Source organism: Lepus europaeus, chromosome X, assembly GCF_033115175.1.
Source record: "Lepus europaeus isolate LE1 chromosome X, mLepTim1.pri, whole genome shotgun sequence".
Lineage (NCBI taxonomy): Eukaryota > Metazoa > Chordata > Mammalia > Lagomorpha > Leporidae > Lepus > Lepus europaeus.
In genome coordinates this window covers 99,186,968-99,211,315 of record NC_084850.1, presented here as the reverse complement: position 1 = coordinate 99,211,315, position 24,348 = coordinate 99,186,968, and positions in this window count along the sequence as shown.

The following is a 24,348-nucleotide window of genomic DNA, read 5'->3' as shown; positions in this document are numbered from 1 at the left end:
TGTGCCAATCTGAAGCCAGGAGCCTCCTCCGGGTCTCCCATGCGGGTTCAGGGGCCCAAGGACTTGGGCCATCCTCTACTGCTTTCCCAGGCCACAGCAGAGAGCTGGATTGAAAGTGGAGCAGCTGGGTCTCGAACCAGTGCCCATATGGGATGCCAGCGCTTCAGGCCAGGGCATCAACCCACTGCGCCACAGCGCCGGCCCCAGGAGATAAGTTTCTTTTGAACATTTCTGAAAATAATTGATATTAGCTCATTATTCCCAATTTCACTGAACAAGTTGGTGCAAGAACAAAATGAATGCCACAATTCAAATTTCCAGCTTAAACACTGCACCAAAGACCCAAGAACTTTGATATGTGCCCTGAAGGAGACCCTTATTTCCTCTGGCCGTAAGGCAGAAATTGCTGACAATCAAACACAAAATGTCATCCTGAAACCAGGTGAATGACAAGTTGAATTTGCACCCTCATGGGGTTATCTATTGTTAAAGTGAAAGCATGTGTTGAAAAAAAATGAGATCCTCTAAGGTGAAATTGCAATATGTGGGGAGATTGTGGTGAGGTTGGAGACCAGCCCCTAAATTCTCATGGGTCTGCTTTGCCAGTAGATAGTTTTCCTACATCAGCTTAAGCTGCCTCTCCACCTCCAGTGACATTTGTCTTTATACCCTTAACAGAGGGGACTCACCGTGCATTGCCTGAGGAAACTGTGATGCCTTCTCTCCAGGCAGCTCACATACAATACAAGGCTGATTCTCCATAGGACCAACCAATTGGTAGCAAGGAGATTTCATCAGCAAATTAAAAGAAATATACTCTTTGACCAAGTGGGATTTTTTTCCCCTTGGAATGCAAATACAAACATGGTTCAACACATGAAAATCAATTAAAATAATATATAACTTTAACAGACTGGAAGAACATCATCTCAACTGATGTAGAAAAAGCATTTAACAAAATTTAACACCCTCTCATGACCAAAAAAAAAAAAAAAAAACCCTCATCAAACTAGGAATAGAAAGAAATTCTCTAACATAATAAAGGCGATAGTTTCTTTCAGTCCTGCTCCCACATCCCTACTTTCTTCCTGTGTCCTGATAGAAAAGCACCGAATGCCTTGACCATGCTGTGACCTGGTCAGCTACCAGATTTTCCCAGCACATTTCAGTCAAAGCTGGGACTTTGAACACTCCCAGGCACTGATAAAGGTATCTAAATTGTTGCCCAGAACATGGAAAGAAATTAGCTCCAGCCCTCGGCCAAATCCCTGACCTCCTTTCTGTTGATGGATCTCTTTTCTCTCACTGTCCCTCATGAGGATACACTACAGCCATCTGTACATTTTCCTAATAAATGGTTTGGACTGAACATCCTGGCATTTGGTATTTCTTTCTTTGGAATCCCAACTGGTCCCATCTCAGGATAGTTTGAGTCACTCTCTTACAGGAACTCTCCTGCCACTGCTTTAGGGGTGACCCTAGCTTTGTGTTCAGGGCGATGAAACAAAGGACATTTATGAAAAACCTACAGTTAACATCAAACTCAATGATGGAGCATTGGAATCTTTTCCTCTAATAGGAACAAAGCAATGTTTCTTGATTTCATCACTTTTACTATATAATACGCAAAGTCCTAGCCAGAGCAATTAAGTAAGAAAATGAAATAAAAGGCATACAAATTGGAAAGGGACAAGTAAGCTTATGTTCTTCATTCACACACAGCGTGATAATATATTTAGAAAACCCCTGGGGCCAGCGCTGTGGTGTAGTGTGTAAAACTGCCGCCTGCAGTGCCGGCATCCCATAAGGGTGCCGGTTTGAGACCCAGCTGCTCCACTTCCGATCCAGCTCTCTGCTATGGCCTGGGAAAGCAATAAAAGATGGCCCAAGTCCTTGGGCCCCTGCACCCGTGTGGGAGACCTGGAAGAGGCTCCTGGCTCCTGGCTTCAGATTGGCGCAGCTCTGGCCATTGTGGCCAACTGGGGAGTGAACCAATGATGGAAGACATCTCCCTTCCTCCCTCCCACCTTCCCTCCCTCCCTCCCTCTCTCTCTCTCTCTGCCTCTCCTTCTCTGTGTAACTCTTTCAAATAAATAAATAAATATTTAAAAATAAAAAAGAAAACCCTAAAGATTCCACAAGAAACTGTTATAACAAATCTAGCAAATCTGCAGCATATAAAATCAACATGCAAAATTCAGTTCTACCTCTATGTACTAATTAATAATTCAAAAGGAAATTAAGAAAATAATTTTTGCTTTTGCTTTAATAGTATCAAAACTAAAATAAAATAAAATAAAATATTCAATACATTTGTGCCTTCAACACATGTTGTTTGAACAACTAGATATCCAAATGCTAGTGAACACAGGTATATCCTTACCTTATACTATATATAAAAATTAGCTGCAAATGGATCAAATCATGTAGGAGTAAAAACTATAAAGTTTCTCTAAGAAGACATTGGGTAAAGTTTCATGATGCTATATTTTGAAATTATTACTTGGGTATGACATAAAAATAGGCACAAGAGTAAAATAACATATATCAAAGTATATAAAATTAAAAACTGGGGCCAGCATTGTGGTGTAATGGGTTAAGCTACCACCTATGATGCTGGCATCCCATTTAGAAACCAGTTTGAGTCCCAGCTGCTCCATTTCCAATCCAGCTCCCTGTTAATGCACCTAGGAAAGTGTCAGAAGATGGCCCAAGTCTATGGGACTTTGCATCCATGTGAGAGAGTCAGAAGAAGCTCCTGGCTCCTGGCTTCATCTTGGCCTAACCCTGGCTTTTTCAGTCTTTGGGGAGTGAACCAAAAGTTGGGAGATCTCTCTCTATGTCACTCTGTTTTGAAATAAATAAAATAAATTTTAAAACATTAAAAACTTCTGGGACCAGCACTGTGGCATAGTAGGTTAAACATCTGCCTGCGGTGCTGGCATCCCATATGGGTGCCAATTCGAGTCCTGGCCGCTCCACTTCTGATCTAGCTCTCTGCTAATGGCCTGGGGAAGGAGTAGAAGATGGCCCAAGTGCTCCGGCCCTTGCACCTGCATGGGAGACCTGGAAGAAGTTCCTGGCTCCTGGCTTTGGATAGGTCAGCTCCGGCTGTTGTGGCGATTTGGGGAGTGAACCAGCAGACAGAAGACCTTTCTCTCTGTCTCTCCCTCTCTCTGTCTGTAACTCTGCCTCTCAATAAATAAATAAATCTTTTAAAAAAATCTTAAAAAAATAAAAAAACTTCTATGCATCTAAGGACACAATCAACAGAAGTAAAATTCAGTCTGCAGAATGGGAGATTCCCGCAAATCATATATCTGATGGGGTTACTATCCTGAATGTATATTTTAAAAACTCCTACTAGTTAACAACCACAAGAAATAACACAAAAAAATAGACAAAGTGCCTGAATAGACATTTTTCAATTATATACAGATAGGTAACAAACCCATGAAAAGATGTCCAACATCTTTTTCTATTAGGGACACAAAATATAAAAAATACCATAATAGTGAGATAACCTCTCACACTCATTAGAATGTCTACTAGAAAAAATCCCAGAAAAACACAGAAAGTAATACATGTTCATGAGAATGAGGAGAAATATGAAATCTTGTGCACTTCTCATGGGAATTCAAAATGATAGAGATGCTATGGGAAACAGTAAGGCAGCTAGTTCATTTAAAAAAATAGAAATCAAATTATCTATGATCCTGTAATTCCACATCTGGGTATTTACCTAAAAGAATTTAAAGCAGGTGATCTCAAAAAAAAAAAAAAAGAAAAAGAGAAAGGTAGGTCACATATATGAAGAGTCTTCAGAAAGTTTATGATAAATGTGTGTTATGAAAAACTATCTATGGATTTAAAAATAGTTTGCATCATCATAAGCTTATATTTTAATTCCATTTTCCACATACTTTTTGGAGCACCTTCGTACATAAAAACACAGAGTAGAAAGGTGTTTACCAGAGGTGGAGGAGGGTGGAGAGATGTTATTCAAAGGATGCAAAGTTGCAGTTCTATAGGATGGATAAATTAGAGATTTAATGTGCAGCACGATGGCTACAGCTAACAATGCCATATTAAATACTAAAATTTTGCTAGCAGAGTAGATTTAGGTATTTTATCCTCATCCCACACATACATAATTATGATGGATAAACTGATCGGCTTGACTGCATAACAAAATGGCTATCAAAACATCATGCAGAATACCTTAAATACATACAATTTTTTAAAAAGTATTTAAAACAGGGCTCTCAAGAGGTATTGGTACACCCATGTTTATAGTAGTATTACTCACAATAGCCAAGAGGTGAAAGCAACCCAACTGTCCTTGACAGATGAATAGATTAAAAAAAAAAAAAAAACGTGGTAGGGGCTTGCGCTGTGGCATAGCGGGTACAGCCACAGCCTACAGTGCTGGCATCCCATACGGGCACCGGTTCAAGTCCTAGCTGCTCTACTTCCGATCCAGCTCTTTCCTATGGCTTGGGATAGCAGTAGAAGATGGCCCAAGTCCTTGGGCCCCTGCATCCACATGGGAGACCTGGAGAAAGTTCCTGGCTCCTGGCTTCAGATCAGATCAGCCCAGCTCTGGCTGTTGTAGCCATTTGGAGAGTAAGCCAATGGATGGAAGACTCTCTCTCTCTCTCTCTCTTTCTCTCCTGCCCCTGTGTAACTTTGCCTTTCAAATAAATAAAATAAATCTTTAAAAAAGAAACTGGTAGATGAGAAGGTGCCTCAAAAAGCTCATGGAAAATGGAATTAAAAGATAATGAACATTTTCTATGAATCGTCTAGTTTCCTTCTACATCCCTAAGACAGTTCATCTTATGTTACAACATGGATGACCCTTGGAGACATTACGCTAATTGAGACAAGCCACTCAAAAAAGACAAATACTATATGATTCCATTTGTATGAACTATCTATAGTGGCAATAAATGTAGAATGGTGTTTGTCAGGGATAGGGGTGGAAGGGAGAAAGGAATAGCTTTGCTTAATGGGTACAGAGCTTCTATTCTGCAAGACAAAAATTGTCTGGAGATTGGTTACCCAAAGAGGGGCATATATTTAACACTATTGAACTGTGCACTTAAAAATGTTGACAATTTTATCGTTATATGTATTTTACCACTATTATTTTTTTCAATCAACTCTTTATTCAGTGTCTGTCATATGTCAGACACATGGTTCTGCACTTTTAGGACATTATAGTTTTATTTTTTTAAAAAAACTTCCACATGTGAGAGGTCCTATATTTATTCTTATATTATGAATATTGAAATTGAGCCTGTGAGAAATTTTGCAATTTTTGTAGTCTCATAGCTAGTAGAGCTTGGCTCCAGAGTCAGCCACCTTGGGTTGCAATTCATGTTTTCCAAGAATTGCTATGTGACTTATTGAGGGGTCCTAATTTTTATCATCTGTCAATCAGGCCCAATAAGAGTACACCTCCCCTACATTTTTGTAGAGATAAAAATAGATGGTGTAATGAATCTTAATGAAGAATGGGATGGGAGAAGGAGTAGGAGATGGGATAGTTTGTGGGTGGGAGGGTGGTTACGGGGGAAAAAAACCGCTATAATCTAAAAGTTGTACTTTTGAAATTTATATTTATTAAATAAAAGTTATCTAAAAGAAAAGAAAATAGATGGTGTATTTTAAATGTTTACAATAGTCCCTGACACATAGTGAGTGCCCAAAAAAGATGCAATCTTTTATGATTAGGATTGTTGGGGCCAGATATTTCTGAACTCAGTGACCTAAAACACTTAAACTTCCATGTGATGGCAGACTGTGTGCGTCTTGGCGGCAAGATTATCATCATATCTTCAGATAAAGACCCAATAGGTATTAATCCCACTGGAGGGGCCAGCGCTGTGGCGTAGCAGGTAAAGCTACCACTTGCCATGCTGGCATCCTATATGGGCACTAGTTTGAATCCCAGTTGTTCCACTTCCGATCCAGCTCTCTGCTATGGCCTGGGAAAGCAGTGGAAGATGGCCCAAGTCCTTGAGCCCTGCACCCATGTGGGAGACCCATAAGAAGCTTCTGGCTCCTGGCTTCAGATTGGTGCAGCTCTGGCCATTACAGCCTTCTGGGGAGTGAACCAGCAGATAGAAGACCATTCTCTCTCTCTCTCTCTCTCTCTCTCTCTCTCTGTCTCTGCCTCTCTGTAATTCAGCCTTTCAAATAAATAAATCTTTTTAAAAAATCCCACTGGAATGCTATATATTCTGACTGTACTGGCAGCATTTATTATTTAACATAGTTCCTTATCAATAGCAAAACACGGAAAAACTATCATGCCTTCCATTTATTTGTGGAATACCATGAACCTGGACTAAGATGATCCCTGATGCCCAAATGATGTATAACAGACGTAGTAGCTAACATTACTGGAAACCTACTGGCATACAAACTGATAGAGTTGGCTAGCAACAACAAGCCCAGATAGATTCAGACAGCTTACGACTTATATCAGGTGGAGGCTTTACCTGCTACACCATAACACCGGCCCTCAGGCAATTTTCTAAACCTCTCTCTAAAATGTGGGAAAAACTTATCTCATGCACATTTAGAATTAAATTTTTACATTTGTGTATGTATATGCCTGCATGTGTGTGTGTGTGTACATATAAACAATGGCCATTACAAAATAAGTGCTCAGTAAATCTAATTATCCTGGCCATATTTTATTGTGTCTCAAAAACTATTATTTGAAAAAAATTATCCTTGGCGCTGGTATTGTGGTATAGCAGGTGAAGCCATCGCCTGGCATATCAGCATCCCTCATGAGAGCCACTTTGATTCTGGCTGCTCTACTTCCAATCCACCTCCCTGCTGATGAACCCAGGAAAGCAGCAGAAGATAACTTAAGTGCTTAGGCCCCTGCCACCCACATGGGAGACCCATATGGAGTTCTGGGATTCTGAGTTTAGCCTGGCCCATCCTTGACTATTGAAGCCATTTGGGGAATGAACCAATGGATGGAGGTTCTCTCTCTTTCCCTCTCTCTCTGTAACTCTGCCTTCAAATAAATATTAAAAAAAAAATTAAAAATAACCAAAGTTGTAGCAGCATCTTCAGAATTACTGAAGTGTGGCTTCTGAAAGTCTGTTTACTCAGCCCATCCTCCTTCAGACCTAAAGCAAACCTAGCCTTAGGAAAAGAGTATTTCTTAAAACTCTGTTTACATAGGGAATGGGCTGAATTGTTACCCTAAATTCATTGACTCCTTAACCCCTAGCATCTCAAAATGTGACTGTCTTTGGAGATAGAGGCTTTGAAATGGTGATTAAGTTAAAATGAGGCTGTTACAGCAGGACCTAATCCAACCTGACTGGTAGGAGGTTTGGACAAACTAACAGATACAAAGAGGGAATGTGAGGACACAGCAAGAAGCCTGCAAGCCAAGGAGAGCAGCCTCAGGAGAAACTAAACCTATGGACACTCTGATCTTGAACTTCCAGCCTCCAGACCTGTGAGAAAATAATTTTTTAAAGATTTTATTTTTTTATTTCACAGGTAGAATTAGACAATAAGAGGGAGGGACAGAGAGAAAGGTCTTTCATCCACTGGTTCACTCCCCAGATGGCCACAATGGCTGGAGCTGAGCCAATCCGAAGCCAGGAGCCAGGAGCTTCCTCCAAGTCTCACAAGGGTGCAGGGGCCCAAGCACCTGGGCCATCCTTTACTGCTGTCCCAGGACATAGCAGAGAGCTGGATCAGAAGAGGAGCAGCCAGGACTAGAACCGGCACCCATATGGGATGCCAGCACTGCAGGCAGAGGATTAAGCTACTATGCACAGTGCCAGCCCCTAAATGTGTTGTTTAAGCCAGCAAGACTATGGCATTCTGTTGTGATACTCCTAGCAAACTAATATTTTTTGTGTCTTTAGACCTAGAGCTGGGAATGTGCCCATTGAGTTCTCTTAGCGAGTCTGGTACATAGTAAATTCATAATATGTGTCTGCTCTCTGTATAGTATCAATGAAATAGGATAGGAAAATGGGTAATCATTTATTGAGCTCCAAGTATGGCAGAAAAAAATAGGAGGGTAGAAAGTAGGTTCGAAGTAGGGAGTTTGGGGGGCTGGCGCTCTGGCCTGAAGCACCAGCATCCCATATGGGTGTCAGTTCTAGTCCTGGCTGATCCTCTTCCAATCCAGCTCTATGCTATGTCCTGGGATAGAAGTGGAAGATGGATCAAGTGCTTGGGCCCCCGCACCCACGTGGGAGATCTGGAGGAAGCTCCTGGCTCCTAGCTTCGGATCGGCGCAGCTCCGGCCATTGCGGCCATCTGGGGGGGTGAATCAGCAGACGGAAGATAAACCGCTCTGTCTCTACCTCTCTCTCTAACTCTGCTTTCAAATAAATAAAATAGATCTTTAAAAAAAAGTAGGGGATTTGAAGTCATACAAACCTAGATTTGAATTTGTGCCTCCAGCTGAAGGCTTTGGCCAAACTGCTGCACCCTCTGCCATATGCCTGGCTGATTCACAGGGCAGACTTCATGACTGGCAGCCTGGTTCATGTCAGCTTCATCACCGCTTTCCAGTGTGACCAGAGGAAACTCTCTGAACCTCTCTGGGACTGATTCTCTTCATCTGCAAATGAGATAATAATTGCCGTACCTTGGGGCTGCTGTGAGAATTAAATGAAATGATGACATGTTTAAGTGATTAGACCCACGCCTGGCTCAGCAGAAGCAGTCAATAAAATTGAGCTCTTAAAATAAAAACACCTCAGGACTACTGTTAAATAATTCTAGAAACTCAATACATGTTGGTCATTCATCTTAATTTATGGTAATGGCTATGCACATTATTTCATTTAATCTAACAATGCTGCAGTGCAGGTGATAATGTCTGCCTCCTGTAGAAATTGAGCTGTACTAGTTGGGTGTCCAAAGCAAGCAGCCCCCAAGAGGTAGTACTGGTCAACAGAAAAAGATTACTCATCTGCAGGTGGTGTTACTACTATGTATACCTCGCTTGTTTCCTAAAATTTGATCTCAGACAAAAGTTCCCTCCAATTCTGATGAGTTTTCAGCTTCACTGTAAAGAAAAATATGTGAACGAGGACTGTGAATTACACATCCATGGAGGAGGTGGCACTCGCAATGGCATTAGAGTATTGTCAGGGTTTCATTCCCAGCCACAAAGACATGGTTTCCTTATTAGGAAAATGAAGGTGACTGTGCCTATTTGGAATGTGTGCTGGGAGTTGTAAATTGATTGGATAATGTACATAAACATCCTAACTGAAGTGTTGAGTACAGTTTTGATTTCCAATTATTATGTCACACAACCTGATATCTGCCAAGTGATGCTCTCATTAATTTCTTTAAAGATTTATTTTTTTGGCCAGCGCCGCGGCTCACTAGGCTAATCCTCTGCCTGCGGCGCCGGCACCCCAGGTTCTAGTCCTGGTTGGGGCGCTGGGTACTAGTCCCGGTTGCTCCTCTTCCAGTCCAGCTCTCTCTGCTGTGGCCCGGGAAGGCAGTGGAGGATGGCCCAAGTGCTTGGGCCCTGCACCCGCATGGGAGACCAGGAGGAGGCACCTGGCTCCTGGCTCAGATCGGCGTAGTGTGCTGGCCGTGACAGCCATTTGTGGGGGGTGAACCAATGGAAGGAAGACCTTTCTCTCTGTCTCTCTCTCTCTCTCTCTCTCTCTCTCTCTCACTGTCTAACTCTGCCTGTCAAAAAAAAAGATTTTTTTATTTGAGAAGGAGAGTTACAGAGAATCTTCCATCTGATGGTTCATTTGGCAAATGGCCACAATAGCAAGAGCCATTTTTAATTTTTTTTTTTTTTTACAAAACAGGAATGTTTACTGTGACAAATGACGACATCATCAGTACCCCTGTGCCACATGGTTACAACCATTGTGTTTCCGCCCTAGGAGCCAGATGGGACACCCAGGCAGGAATGATTGTGGAAGCCTGCCTGCCTCAAGGACCTGACGTCCACTATGCCAGTCATCTTTGCCAGCAGCTTCCTTTGGGTCTCCCATGTGGGTGCAGGGGCCCAAGCACTGGGATCATCTTCCACTGCTTTCCCAGGCACATTAGCAGGGAGCTAGATGAGAAGTGGAGCAGCTGGGACTCAAACTGGTGCCCATATGAGATGCTAGCATTACAGGTGAGGCTTAACCTACTATGCCATAGCACCGGCCTCTCTCATTACTTTTTATAATCAGCATATTTTATTTCAAAGTTCAGATATTATCTAATGAAAAGATAAAAATAAAGAGTTTATTTAAAAAACAGAACTAGTCTCATTGAGAAGTGGTCCATATGCTGATTTACCAAAATTTAAAACCCAAGAGCCCTCGTGGGTGACAAGGCTTGTGGGTTGTTACCACCTGCGACACAGGCATCCCATATAAGCTCCTGTTCGAGTCCTGGCTGCTCCACTTCTGATTCAGCTTTCTGCTAATGCTCCTGGGAAGGCAACAGATGGTCTTTGGACCCCACTACCCATACGGGACAACCAGATGGAGTTCTAGGCTCCTGGCTTTAGCCTGGTCCAGCCTCAGCCATGGCAGCCATTTGGGGGAGTGAACAAGTGCATGGAAGCTTGTACTCTTTCTCCTCTTACCCTCTCACTCCCCCTCCCTCTCCCCCTCTCCCTCTGTAATCTGCCTTTCAAGTAAAATAAATATTTTAAAGAAGATAAAAAACAAGAGGCCTGATTCAAGAAATACATTGTTTCTTCAATGTTAAAATTAAGTATATTATCACTTGAGTGAACCAGTGGCTTGGACATCCATTCTCTCTCTCTCTCTCCCCCTCCTACCCTCCCTCCCTCCCTCCCTCTGCAACTTTCCTTTCAAATAAATAAATCTTTAAAAATATATTTATTCAACTAGGATGATAACAAAAAAAAATTAAGTATGTGAGAGAGAGTGCAGAAGAAGGAGTAATGGTCTTTGATCTGGCCCCCAACTAACTAGCAGTACTCTTCTTTATCACCCTCAAATAGCTGTAACTTAATGTTGTCTGTGCTTTGAGCATATAATTGTCCACCTAGATTAAGACATGCAAGATTTTCCAATGCACATAAATTCAGAGATAATTTGATAAACCAATTGAACAAGGCATTAGACAATGAATATACAAAAGCATCCTAGTTGTGATTTTGAGAATCTTGGGGATATACATAAATCATTTAGGGGATAAGTGGGTTAAAATTAATGTCTAAAAAGTTTAAATTTAATTTCTTAAGATGAAGCCTGTAATTTCTTTCTTAAGATGATGCCTGAACAGGGCTAGCATTGTAGTGCAGGATATTAAGCCATATCTGTGATGCTCACATTCCACATGAGTGCTGCTTTGAGTCCTAGCTGCTCTATTTCTCCTCCAGCTCCCCACTAATGTGCTTGGGAAAGCAGAGGAAGATGTCATGAGTTCTTGGGCTCCTACCACCCATGTGGGATACTCAGAGAGACTTCTGGGTTCCTGGCTTTGGCTTGGTCCAGCCCTGGTCATTGTGCCATTTAGGGGGTGAACCAGCTGACAGAAGATCTCTGTCTATTTGTCTATAACTGCCTTTCAAATAAATCCATAATGATGCTTCTTAAAAAAGAAAATTTACCTATTAACATTTCAATTACTAAATTGTAAGTGATTCTCCTTTTTAAGTGAGCATTAATATTTCTATTTGTTCAGGTTACACCGAATATCAACCACATGAGGCTTTTAAAAAATATGTTCTTTGGTGCTGGTGTGGCACAGCAGGTTAAGCTGACATCCTATATGACCAGTGGTTCGAGTCCCAGCTGCTCTTCTTCCAATCCCGCTCCCTGCTAAGGCATCTGGGAAAGCAGTAGAAGACAGCCCAAGTGCTTGGGCCCCTGCACCCACGTGGGAGACCTGGAAGAAGCTCCTGGCTCCTGGCTTTGTGGAAGACCTGGAAGAAGCTCCTGGCTCCTGGCTTTGGCCTGGCTCAGTGCTGGCCGAGTAAACAAGAGGATGGAAGATCTCTTTTTCTGTGTCTCCCTCCGTCTGTGTAACTCTAACTTTCAAATAAAGAAATAAATATTTTATAAAATATTTGTTTAAAAGGCCATGGTCCATAGTTTTATGTGAGACTCAAGATAAACTCTGTTAACTGTGGAGCTGTATAATCAAAAACAAATTACCCAATTCCAAGATACAGTGGGCAGACAGGCAAAAGGGTATACATCTCCGTTCCAAACAGTGAAGACAAAAGAGAAAGGACTCATCAGGGTAAAGCAAGATTAAAAACCCACAGAGCAAATATACAGTTCAAAGTTTCACGTCTTGCATCCTGGCCATACTGTGTTGGGGGTGGGGCTCCCAACAGCTTAGGCAGCCCTGCCCCTACAGCTTTGCTGCCCACAGCCCCTGGTTCAGTTCCACAGATGGGAGTGTCATCTCTGTAGCTCCACCAGTCAATGGAGTAGAGATAATAAGTGGAAGCTTCCCGTAGTGGCTCTGCCCCTAGAACTGAACTTGTCTGTGCTTCCTATTTGTCTAAAAGGCCCTTTGGAATTTCACAGGAAGCCTCCATGCCTCCATATCCCTATTGGTGTCTACTCACATTGGCTGTTCTTGGAGGCTGCATGCAGATGTCTGCAGCTTTGCCAGGTTGGCTTGCCACATTGCTTATAGTTTTTCTCAGCAAGTGTCTCATCTTACCGATACCTGTACTGTTTCAGGATATCCTGTGTAGCTCCATGCTCACAGTTTCACCATGCATTGCTCAACCTGGGGCTCCCACCTCACAATACCATGCTGCCTGACCTTGCAGACTCAAATCTCTGTGGGAGTTGTCATTGATATGAGTTAGGTTCACAGCTAGTTAGCAAACAAAGGAGCTAAGAGGCTGCCAACTGTCTCCTTGCCATGGCCCTACCAAAATTCCATCTTCTTCTATGCTGATTCAGCACACCCACTTTCCCACAATGCACCCAGTCCTCCTCCAAAGATGCCACAATGAACAAGTTTATGTTGAGCTCCAGATGGAGAGGCCAAGAATCCTTCCCAGAGATCATGTAAACTAAACCCCTCCCAGACTCAACCTCATTTGTATGTTCAATTAGGGCACCACCTCTGACCGAATAAAGGGGGCAGCCAAACTAGGGTGGGAGTGATTCTCCCTCATGAAGTTGCCTGCACTTCTGTTTGCATGTGTAGTATCTCTTCAAACTCTTCAAATAAATCCTGCTCTTTATCTATGTCTCTGCTTTGAATTCTTCTCTCATGTTGAAAGAACTTGGGATAAATCTATTTGGGGAAACACACACAACCATACCCTAAAACATTGTGAGCCTTGTATTCTGTACACCTGCAAACTGGTACCACATGGTCAACAACAAAATCTACCATTAGCAAGAAGTGTACCTGGACCCAGAAAATCAGAATCTGAAGTGCTTTGACATAAATTTACACTGCTATCTCTCTGATGCACCTGTGATGGGCAGGGGAGCCTCAAAAATCTCTGCAATAAATTCAGGGTTTTTCTCCCACTGTCTTGCTTATTAACATTGGGACTGCTTTTTGCCTGAACCTCTCTCTTTCTGCTCTATTGTCTTCTGTTTGTGATGCTCACTGTTAAGCTTGCTAAGAGCAGCCATTAATACCCATGCTAAAGCCTGAACACTTGGCTGCTTTGGAATTTCTCCTACCTAACAAACCAGTCCACAATTTTTAAATTCAGCCTCACAAACTCTCAGGATAGGGAAACAATATGGCCAGGTTCCTGGCCAAAAATGTAGCAAGGGTGGCCTTCAGCCCAATTCCCAACAGGAGTTTCACTTGCATCTGAAACCTCACCAGCATAGACTCTTCTGTCCATATTTCTACCAGCACTCTTGTCTTTAGATAGAGCCCTCATCAGCATTGCTCAGAGTGCTTGGCTTACAACACTCTAGACTTTCTCTAGACTGATCTTCCAAACTCTTCCAAACTGTCCCAACAAATCAATTCCAAAGGAATTCCAAAGGAATCCTAATGGTTACTAGTAACAACCCCACATCTTGATACCAATTTTCTGCATTAGTCTGTTTTTCATTACTTTAACTAAAATACCTCATAGGAACTTTTTTGAAAAAGAAAAAGTTAATTTTGGTTTACAGTTTAGGAGACTCAGGTTTGGATGGCATCTGATGGAGGCTGGTCATGATCAGTGCAGAGGCACAAAAACATTGTGATCCGGGAAGCAGAGAGAAAGAATGGAAGCCAAACTCAAACTGAAATAATCACACCTCTTTTAAGGACTGCCTCCAGAAACCCACTGACAAAATCAAGAACGAGAATATGGGGCCGGCGTTGTGGCGTAGCAGGTAAAAGCCACTGCCTACAGTGCCGGCATCCCATATGAGCGTCGGTTCAAGTCCCAGCTGCTCCACTTCCAACCCAGCTCTCTGCTATGGCCTGGGAAAGCAGTAGAAGATGTCTCAAGTCTTTGGGCCTCTGCACCCGCAGGGAAGAACCTGGAAGAAGCTCCTGGCTCCTGGCTTTGGATTGGCACAGCTCCAGCCATTGCAGTCATCTGGGGAGTGAACCAGCAGATGGAAGACCTCTCTCTCTGTCTCTACCTCTCTGCCTTTCAAGTAAATAAATAAATAAATATTTTTTTAAATGAGAATCTAGGAGAATCCAAGATGGCTGAATAGAGAGAAGGCATGCTCATCTCAGCGCCAACCCCCCCCCCCCCCCAAAATACCAGAACAACAAAGGAAGGACCCACATTTCCTGGGGAATGATTGAGAGAAATTCTAAGCAAAGAAGTGAAGGAACAGAGCTGGTGTTGTGGCTCAGCAGGTTAAGCCACTGCCCATGATGCTGGATCCCTTATCAGAGCTCTGGTTTGAGTCCCAGCTGCTCTACTTTAGATCCAGCTCCCTGCTGATGTACCTGGGAAAGCAGTGGAAGAAAGCCCAAGTACTAGATGCCTGTCATCCACATGGGAGACCTGGATGGAGCTCCTGACTCCATCCTGGACCAGCCCTCACCATCACAGTCATTTGGGGAGTGAACCAGCAGATGGAAAAACACTCTCTCTCCCTCTCTGCCTCCCCCTCTCCCTCTATAACTCTTCCTTTCAAATAAATATTTAAAAAAGAAGTGAAGGAACAGCACAGATACTCTGTAAGCCAGTTGAGAGGTCAGATACTCTGCTGTCACTGGCCACTACAACTTCTAGCACACTGGCTCCTGGCTAGGGGATACTATTTGGTTGAGAAAAGGTAAGAGGGTATTATGACCCCTGCCACAATTAGAGACCAGCAGCCCAACTATGGGAAAAATCCCACAGTCCTCAATGACTTCAAGTTGAACCTAGAGAGTTGATTGAGGACTGAGAAATTACTTTGCTCTGAAAAGGAAACCCACATTGCCTCCCTCTTCCCAAAATCTCAGACTCTGACATGCTGTTAGAGCAGCTACTCAACTGTGTTCTGACTCAGGGGACAGCACGTAGCCACACTGCTATCAGAAGACACAAGATCCAGAGATGGGGCATATTTCAAAGCAGAGAGTAAACACCTTGTGCCCTGCAGCTGTGGGAGTTCTGGAACCACACTTACTCAATCTGTATGACTTATGGGTTTCCCTTTGGCTTCCTGGGGCTAGCACTAGCAGCAGCACATGAAAATTTCAGACTACCAGACCTGAAGAAGTTCCCTCTGTACCTCCTAGTTCATGGCACTGGGAGACCCAGGCATAGGCCCCAGCATCAATCTTGCATGCCCCATGGGAACTGGGGCAGTTTGTCTCTGCCTTATAGATCTGGGACTATTGATGTTGGTGTTAATATCCATGGAGTAACTTGCGCTCGTGGTACATGGAGAGCTCTGTTTGCATTCCTCTGCTTCAGGCTGGTAACAACCACCATTCCCAACATAACCAATTCTCACATTATGAGCCCTGGATAATAATCCTGCTGCATTCTATAGCACCAGGACTGTGTCCATTGGTACCATTATCCTCAGACTCACTGCAATATACCCTGGGGGATCTAGAAAAGGACCTGCATACATTCCACCTCTCCAGACCAATACCTGCTGTGCAAAATCCCCAACATATCTTATAGCCACCCAGTAGGACTGAATCAGAGTCCCCTTTGCACCCCCGAGTTCTGGGACTAAGAATTTTGGTGATGTAAGCCCCAGCACCAGTCACACTCTCCCAGCAGGACCTGGATTAGTTCCCATCCATATCACACAGTCGTAGAGCCACAGCAATTGGAGCCACAAGCCCAAACATCATGCAGGCCATTTTCAGTGAAAGCAGAGTACAGTACCCTCTGTGTCCCTCAGCACCAAAAACAAGTCTCCAATTATCACAAAGCCTAGAGTGATTGACACCCAACTCTGAGGACTCAAGATACACACCCTAGGAAGCCCATATCAACTTCAAAGTCATACTTCTTTCTCAATGAGCTGCTGCGGACAAGACAACTGTGGCACTCATAGAAATTGCTGATACTGATTAAAGCTAAAGAAATCACTCAGAGGTTACACTTCTGGGCTCACCTAGAACTAAAACCAAAGCAACAAGCTAGGTGATAGCCTATATTCCACCTAAAACAAACAAAACAAACAAAAAAACACCTCTTTTCCAATAAAACTCTCTTTAAAGAAGAAGGAATTATTACACCAGATGCACAGATGTCAACATAGGGACACAGGAGACATGAAGAAGCAAGGAAGCATGACACTTCCAAAAGAACAAAATAGTTCTCCACAATTAGCTCCTGATCTGAGGGAAATCTATGAAATGCCTGAAACAGAATTCAAAATAATGATCCTATGAAACCTCAATGCGATGCAAGACAATACAAATAGACAGGTTGAATAAATAAGGAAAACAGTAGATGACGTGAATGAGAGATTCATGAAATCACTAAGAACCAAAGGTTGGGGCCGGCGCTATGGTGCAGCAGGTTAAAGCTGCAGCCTGCAGTGCTAGCATCCCATATGGGCACGGGTTCGAGTCCTGGCTGCTCCACTTCTGATCCAGCTCTCTGCTATGGCCTGGGAAAGCAGTGGAGGATGGTCCAAGTGCGTGGGCCCCTGCACCTGTGTGAGAGACCTGGAGGAAGCTCCTGGCTCCTGGCTTCAGATCAGCTCAGTTCTGGCTGTTGCGGGTCATTTGGGGAGTGAACCAGCAGAATGGAAGACCTCTCTCTCTCTCTCTCTCTCTCTCTCTGCCTCTCCTTCTCTCTCTGTGTAACTCTTTCAAATAAATAAAATAATTCTTAAAAAAAAAAGAACCGAAGGAAATTTTGTACCTGAAAACTTCAGGTAATGAAATAGAAAAAAATGCAATTTAGAGCGTTAACAGAAGAACAGACCAAGCAGAGGAAAGGATTTCTGATCTGGAGGGAAAATTTCTTGAAATAACCCAGTCAGAGAAAAATAAAGAGAAAATAATTAAAAAGGATGAAGAAACTCTCTGCAAAATATGAGATACTATGAAGAAAACAAATGTTCATATTATAGGGACTTCTGAAAGAAAAGACAAGGATGAACAGGTATTGAGAACTTCCTAAATGGAATAATAGTTGAAACATTCCCAAGTCCTGAAAGAGATATGGACATCCTGATACAGGAAGTTCAAAGGGCCCCAAATAGACTCAACCAAAAAAGATCTTCTCCAAGGCATATAGTCAAATTGTCAAAAGTTAAAGACAAGGCGAGAATCCTAAAAACAGTAGGAGAAAAGAGTCAAGTTAGATATAAAGGAAAACCCATTAAATTAACACCAGACTTCTCAACAGAAATTGTGGATAATATATTCAAGGTCTTGAAATTTAAAAAAAAAAAAACAACACCTTCCAACTGAGAATGTTATAGCCAGAGAAGCTATCATTTAGAAGTGAAGGAGAAATAAAACATTTCCCAGACAAGCAAAACCTGAGAGAATTCATCATCACTGGATCAGCCTTACTGGGAACTCTGAAGGGAGTCCTACATTAGAAGTAAATACCATGAGAACATGGGACAGTACCAAATTCACTAACAGAGCAGACACAATCAGTAACCAGTCAACAAAATGACAGGGGTTATTTACTATCTATCAATCGGTGCCCATATGGGATGCCGGCACTGGAGGCAGTGGCTTTACCCACTGTGCCACTGCGCTGGCCCTTGCATTTTTTAAAAATGAAACAAGACCTAACTATATGTTGTCTATAAGAAATTCACTTCATACGTAAATATGCACATAGACTGAAAATGAAGGTCTGGAAAAAGATATACCAGCCAAATGGAAACCAAAAGTGAGCAGGAAGAGCTATACTCAAACAGGTGTTAAATCAAAAACTATAAAAAGAGAAAGATGTTATATATTGATAAAAGCATCCATTCAGTAAGTAGATATAACAATCATAAATATATACACATACAATACAAAATACCCAGATATATACAGCAAATACTATTAGACCTGAAGAGAGAGATAGACTCCAATACAATAATAATGGGGGAATTCAGCACCCCAATGTCATTAGTGGACAGATCATCCAGACAGAAAATCAACAAGGATACTTCAGATTTAAACCATAATATTGAGTTAATGGACCTAGCAAACTTTTACAGAACATTTTAACCAACAGCTACAGAATACATATCTTCTCATCAACACAAGGAACATTTTCTAGCACAGACCATGTATTTGGCCACGAATCAAGCCTCAGTCAATTAAAAAACATTGAGATCATGTCATGTATCTTCTCAGAATGCAAAAGATAAAACTAGAAATCAATAAGGAGAACATAATACTCATAAATAAGTGGAAACTTTTATTTTTTAAAGATTTGATTTATTTGAGAGGTAGTCATAGACAGCGAGGGAAAAACAGAGAGAGGTCTTCCATCCGCTGGCTCACTCTCCAAATGCCTGTAATGGTGGAGCTGTGCTGATATGAAGCCAGGAGCCAGGAACTTCCTCTGGGTCTCCCACATGGGTGCTGGGCCCAAGCACTTGGGCCATCCTCTACTGCTTTCTCAGGCCACAGCAGAGAGGTGGATCATAAGAGGAGCAGCCAAAACGCCAATTGGCACCCATATGGGATGTTGGCACTGCACGCAGAGGATTTAACCTACTGTGCCACTGTGCCAGCCTTCATAAATGGAAATTAAATAAGATACTACTGAATGAAAAATGTCATTGAAGAAATTAAAAATGAAATAAAAATATTTCTTGAAACAAATGAAAGTAAAAACCCAGCATAACAAAATCTGTGACATACAGTAAAAGCAGTATTAAGTGGGAAGTTTATAGCAATAAATGCTTACATTAAAAAACATCTTAAATAAATTATCTAGTAATGCATCTCAAAGACTCAGAAAAACAAGAACAAACCTAGCCTCAAATCAGCAGGAGGCAAGAAATTATGAGGATCAGAAAAGAAATGAAATTGAAAGTAAAAAATGCAAAAGGTCAACCAAAAAAAACTATTTTTGAGAAGATACACAAAATAGACAAACCTTTAGCATTACAAAGAAAAAAAACACTCAAATAAATAAAATTAGGATGAAGAATGAGTCACTGTCGAAACAAAAAGGATCACATGAAACTACTATGAATACCTATATGCTAACAAATTGGAAATTTCTAATAAATGGATAAATTCCTAGATACGCATAACCTACCAAGATTAAATCAATAAAATACAGAAAATCTAAACATACCATAATAAACAGTAAGCAGTTGTAAAAGCAGTAATTAAAAGAATCCCTTCAAAGAAAAGTACAAGACCTGATGGTTTTGCTACTACTGAATTCTACAAAACATTTAAAGAGGAACTAACTCCAATACTTTTCAAACTATTCCAAAGTACTGAACAGGATGGAAGTCTGTAAAAATATTTTGATGATGCCAGCATCACTGTGATATCAAAACTGAACAAAGACACAAGAAGAAAACTACATACCAATAGCCTTATGAACATAGTTGCAAAAATTTTCAGCAAAATGATAGCAAACTGAATATAAAAACCACACTTAAAAAGATCACACATCATTATCAAGTGGGATTTATCCCAGGGATGCAAGGGTAGTTCAACATTCACAAATCAATAAACGTTATAAATCACATCAACAGAATGAAGAACATAAGCCATAGGGTCATCACAACAGACATGGAGAAAGCATTTGATAAGATTCAACATCTCCTCATGATAAAATCTTCCACAAATTAGCTACAGAAGGAATATATCTCAGCCAATATTAGACTGACAGGGGAAAAGCTGAAAGCATTCCCGCTCAGATCTAGAACAAGACAAGGATGTTCATTTCACCACTCTTATTTGATATAATATTGTAAGTACTAGCAAATGCAATTAGGGAGGAGAAAGAAATTAAGAGCATCAAATTGGAAAGGAGGAAGTCAAAATATTCTTGTTTGCAGATGACACAATATCGTATGTGGAAAACTCTGAACACTTCACAAAAAAGGTGTTAGAACTGATAAACCAATTCAGTCAAATTACAGGATACAAAATCAACATACAAAAACAGTAGGCTTTTTAAACACCAGTAATGAACTTGCTAAGAAAGAAATCCCATTCACAATAGCCACACACACACAAAAATCAAATATTTAGGAATAAATTTAACCAAAGAAGTGAAAGATCTCTACAATGAAATTTGTAAAACATTGAGGAAAGAAATCATCAAGGACACAAAAAATAGAAAGGTATTCCTTGCTCATGGATTGGAGGAATTAATATTAAAATATCTATACTATCTAAAGCAATCTACAGATTCAATTCATTCCCTATCAAAATACCAATGATAGGGCCAGAACTATGGTACAGAGGGTTAAATAGAAGACTTCAGCAACAGCATGCCATATGGTTGCGTATCCAGCTCTCTGCTACGGCCTGAGGAAGCAGTGGAGGATGGCCCAAGTGCTTGGGCCCCTGCACCCACGTGGGAGACCTGGAAGAAGCTCCTGGCTCCTGGCTTCATCCTGGCCCCAGCCTGGCCCAGCCCCAGCTGATGTGGCCACTTGGAGAGTATATCTGTGGATGGAAGATATCTTTCTCTGTCTCTCCCTCTCTATAATCTGCCTTCCAAATAAGTAAATCTTTTTAAAGAAAAAAAAAATCCAAAAATTCATATGGGATCACAAAAAACCCAGAATAGCCAAAGTGGTTCTGAGGGGGGAAAAAATCAAGCTGGGGGCATCACAATACCTGATTTCAAAGCATAGCACAAAACTATCATAATTAAAACAGCAAGGTATTGGCATAAAAGCTGGCAGAAAAACAAATTAAACAGAATAGAGAGCCCAGAATTTAATTCAGATACATACAGCCAACTGACTTTTGACAAAAATCTCCAGAACATATGATGGAGAAAGGAGAGTGTTTTTAATAAATGGTGCTGGCAAAACTGGACATATAAATGAAGAATGAAATTAGTTCCTTACCTCTCACCATATGGATGATGGACTAAAGACCTAAATTTAAAAGCCAGACTGTGAAATTTCTAGATTAAAATTTTTATTGTTAATAGCCCTTGCCTATTCTCCTGCTGGACTATGGTCTTTTTATTTTTTAATTGTTAAACTATTTAGTAGAGCCATTAAAGATTTGACTATAATGTAAATTAAAAATATGGTATCTCAAAAATATTAACTTGAAAAAAAATTTAAAAATGTTATAAAAAGAAGAATGTTAACCTAAACTTTAGTTGAGTTGTCAAATATGGATGAGTTTTTACCCATGCAGCATCCAGAATAGTTCCTGAATCTTGGCAAAAATGAAAATTAAAATAAAGCCAACAAAAAATTAAGCTCATGAAATTACTGGAAAATGTAGAAAGTATAAATATATATACATATAAATCATATACAATAAATCCAGTTCCTTTCTGCTGTATTACATATTTCAAAAATGTTCTTGTATTTACTTTACACTGCATTCAAAATATGACATTTTATTTCCTATTTTTCATATGAGATTACTGAGAACTTAACAAATTACAGGACTGTTTCTGTGGTCATGGGGCAGTATGTAACAGAATGAATGTGGAAATGCTGGCTGTGTGATGCCAACTCCAGGAAGGAAGTCTTCAGTGGTCATCTGCAGATGTGTGTGCCGAATGTTAAAACCTCTTAGGAGAAGGAGGTGCAGATAGAGTTAAACAACATGGTACACCAAAAAAAAAAAAAAAAAAAAACCAAAGAAACAAAACTGTCACTTTAAGATCAAGGGAAGAGTCTCAGCATCATTTTCAACAAATAGTAAATCTTGGGGACAGTTTTGGTGCAGCCTGTTAAGCCAGTCTGCCAGGCTGGTGTTCGAGTCCCAACTGCTCCACTTCTGATCCAGCTCTCTGCTGTGGCCTGGGAAAACAGTAGAAGATGGCCCAAGTGCTTGGGCCCCAGCATCTGCATGGGAGACCCTGGCTTCAGCCTGGTTCAGCCCTGAACATTGTAGTCATTTGAGGAGTGAACCAGCAGATGGAAGACCTCTCCGCTCCACACAACTCTTTCTTTCAACTATATAAATATCTAAGAACAAAAACAAGAACTAAACATCCTCCTCCCGACCTTGCCCCCCGGAAACCCACTTGAAACAGGTGCAGGACCACCACTAAGACAGATTTGCCTTTCTGGCTGAAAGCCAGCCGGGGCAGGGAAAAAGAGATCCGCAGCCCAGGAATCCTGGCTGCCCTGGTTCCCTGACCCCAACAGCTCAGCACCTTGATCACTGACTCCAGCCCCACGCTGCACCCTACTGTCCAAACCCGGATCAGGAGGCTCCCGGCCGCAAAGGACACCCCCAAAGGGAAAAATGCTCATGTGGGCGGGCTCCAAACAATCACAGCCACACGCGCCGCCCTGAACTCATGGTTACCCGCTGTGTCCACTAATAAGACTGACCTGGGCGGTCAGCGGGAGCGCCGAGAGGCGTTCCACAAGCTGCGAGACCTCGGCTGCCCAGGCGCCACCAAGTTGCTGCTGGACAACTTCGAATTCCCGGGTCTGGTGTCCCACACCGAGGGGCTGCCGCTGCGGCGCGACTGAAGCGGAGTTCTGAGCCTCCACAAACGCGCGAATCCTGGATTACAACTGCAGGCTGTGCAGGACAAAGTAGCAACTGCACTTGCAATTAATGCTCTGCAGCCTCACGCTCCTGCAGGGCACAGACGGCATCATCAGGTACCTACCCAACACTCGCTGGGGGGTAAACAGCTTCTGCAGCAGGTGCGGAGCACACAGTTGCCCCCGCCGGCGTCTCCGACCTCCCGTGCACCGCGTGACCTCGCACTGCCTTGGTGAGGGATGATTTTCCTGAAGGTAATTCCCACGAATATGTACAAACCCCCTCACGCGCATGCTAGCCCACACAGCCCCAAGTAATTGATCACATTTAGCGCTTAATTGTTCTGGAAAGCTACTTTAAAAAGTTGGTGGAAGAGTGCAATTAAAAGATGCGTTCAATCTGGTGCAAAAAACACGTTTGCAATTCCTACGTAGTTTTTTTTTTATTTTATCATGATATGCAATTTTTTTCATGAGCTTTTTGAAAAACCCTCACATGCATGGGTTGCAAATTTTTTTGCACCAAAATAAAGTTCTCTTTTAATTCGTTGTTCCAAGAACTTTTTCAAGTCGCAGCGTAAGTACGTTTGTAGCTCTAGAAGCATCTGTTTCCGGAAAGAAATTGATTGTTTTTCTTGATGTAAAAAGTGTGGGGGAGGGGGCGAGTGACCATTTCCAGCTTTTTTAGGCAAGGCAGCTAAAACCAGAAGTCTCTCTTGTGGCCATTTTTGCAATATGCCACAATTACTGTTAACTCTGTTAATTAGAAACATCATAGTAAATGCCTGAGAAACAGAGGGGAAAAAAAGTTGTCTCAGGCAGCCAGAGCAGTAGTAGGGGACAGGTGTGGATTTAAAATTAAATGAGTTTTGGTTTCATTAAAAACTGGTGTTGCTGTTTAACTTGTTAAATCATGTATGTGTGTTATTTTGAGAAAAATAATAGGTGAAGCATTTTATGTGGAAATAATCTGTAAAACTTCTATATAGAAAAATAGATCCAAATACTAACTCAAATTTCAAGAAGATTCAATGCTCAAACATACACAATTTCTAAATCTAAAGTACCTCTCAATTGTTGGTGTCAATTGTGACTCTGTATAAATTAGCATGCATGTTTTAGTCTTGACTCCAAGCAGATCTGCACATTAATTGGCATAGGTAATGTGAAAATTTCACTTTGCTAAATTTGAGGAAAACAGTGCGAATACGGAAGTTATTTTCCACATGAAGAAACTAAGGCTGGAAAGATTAAATAATTTGCTGCAAGTCATATAATCAGTAAGTGGTGGAACTGGGACAGTTTC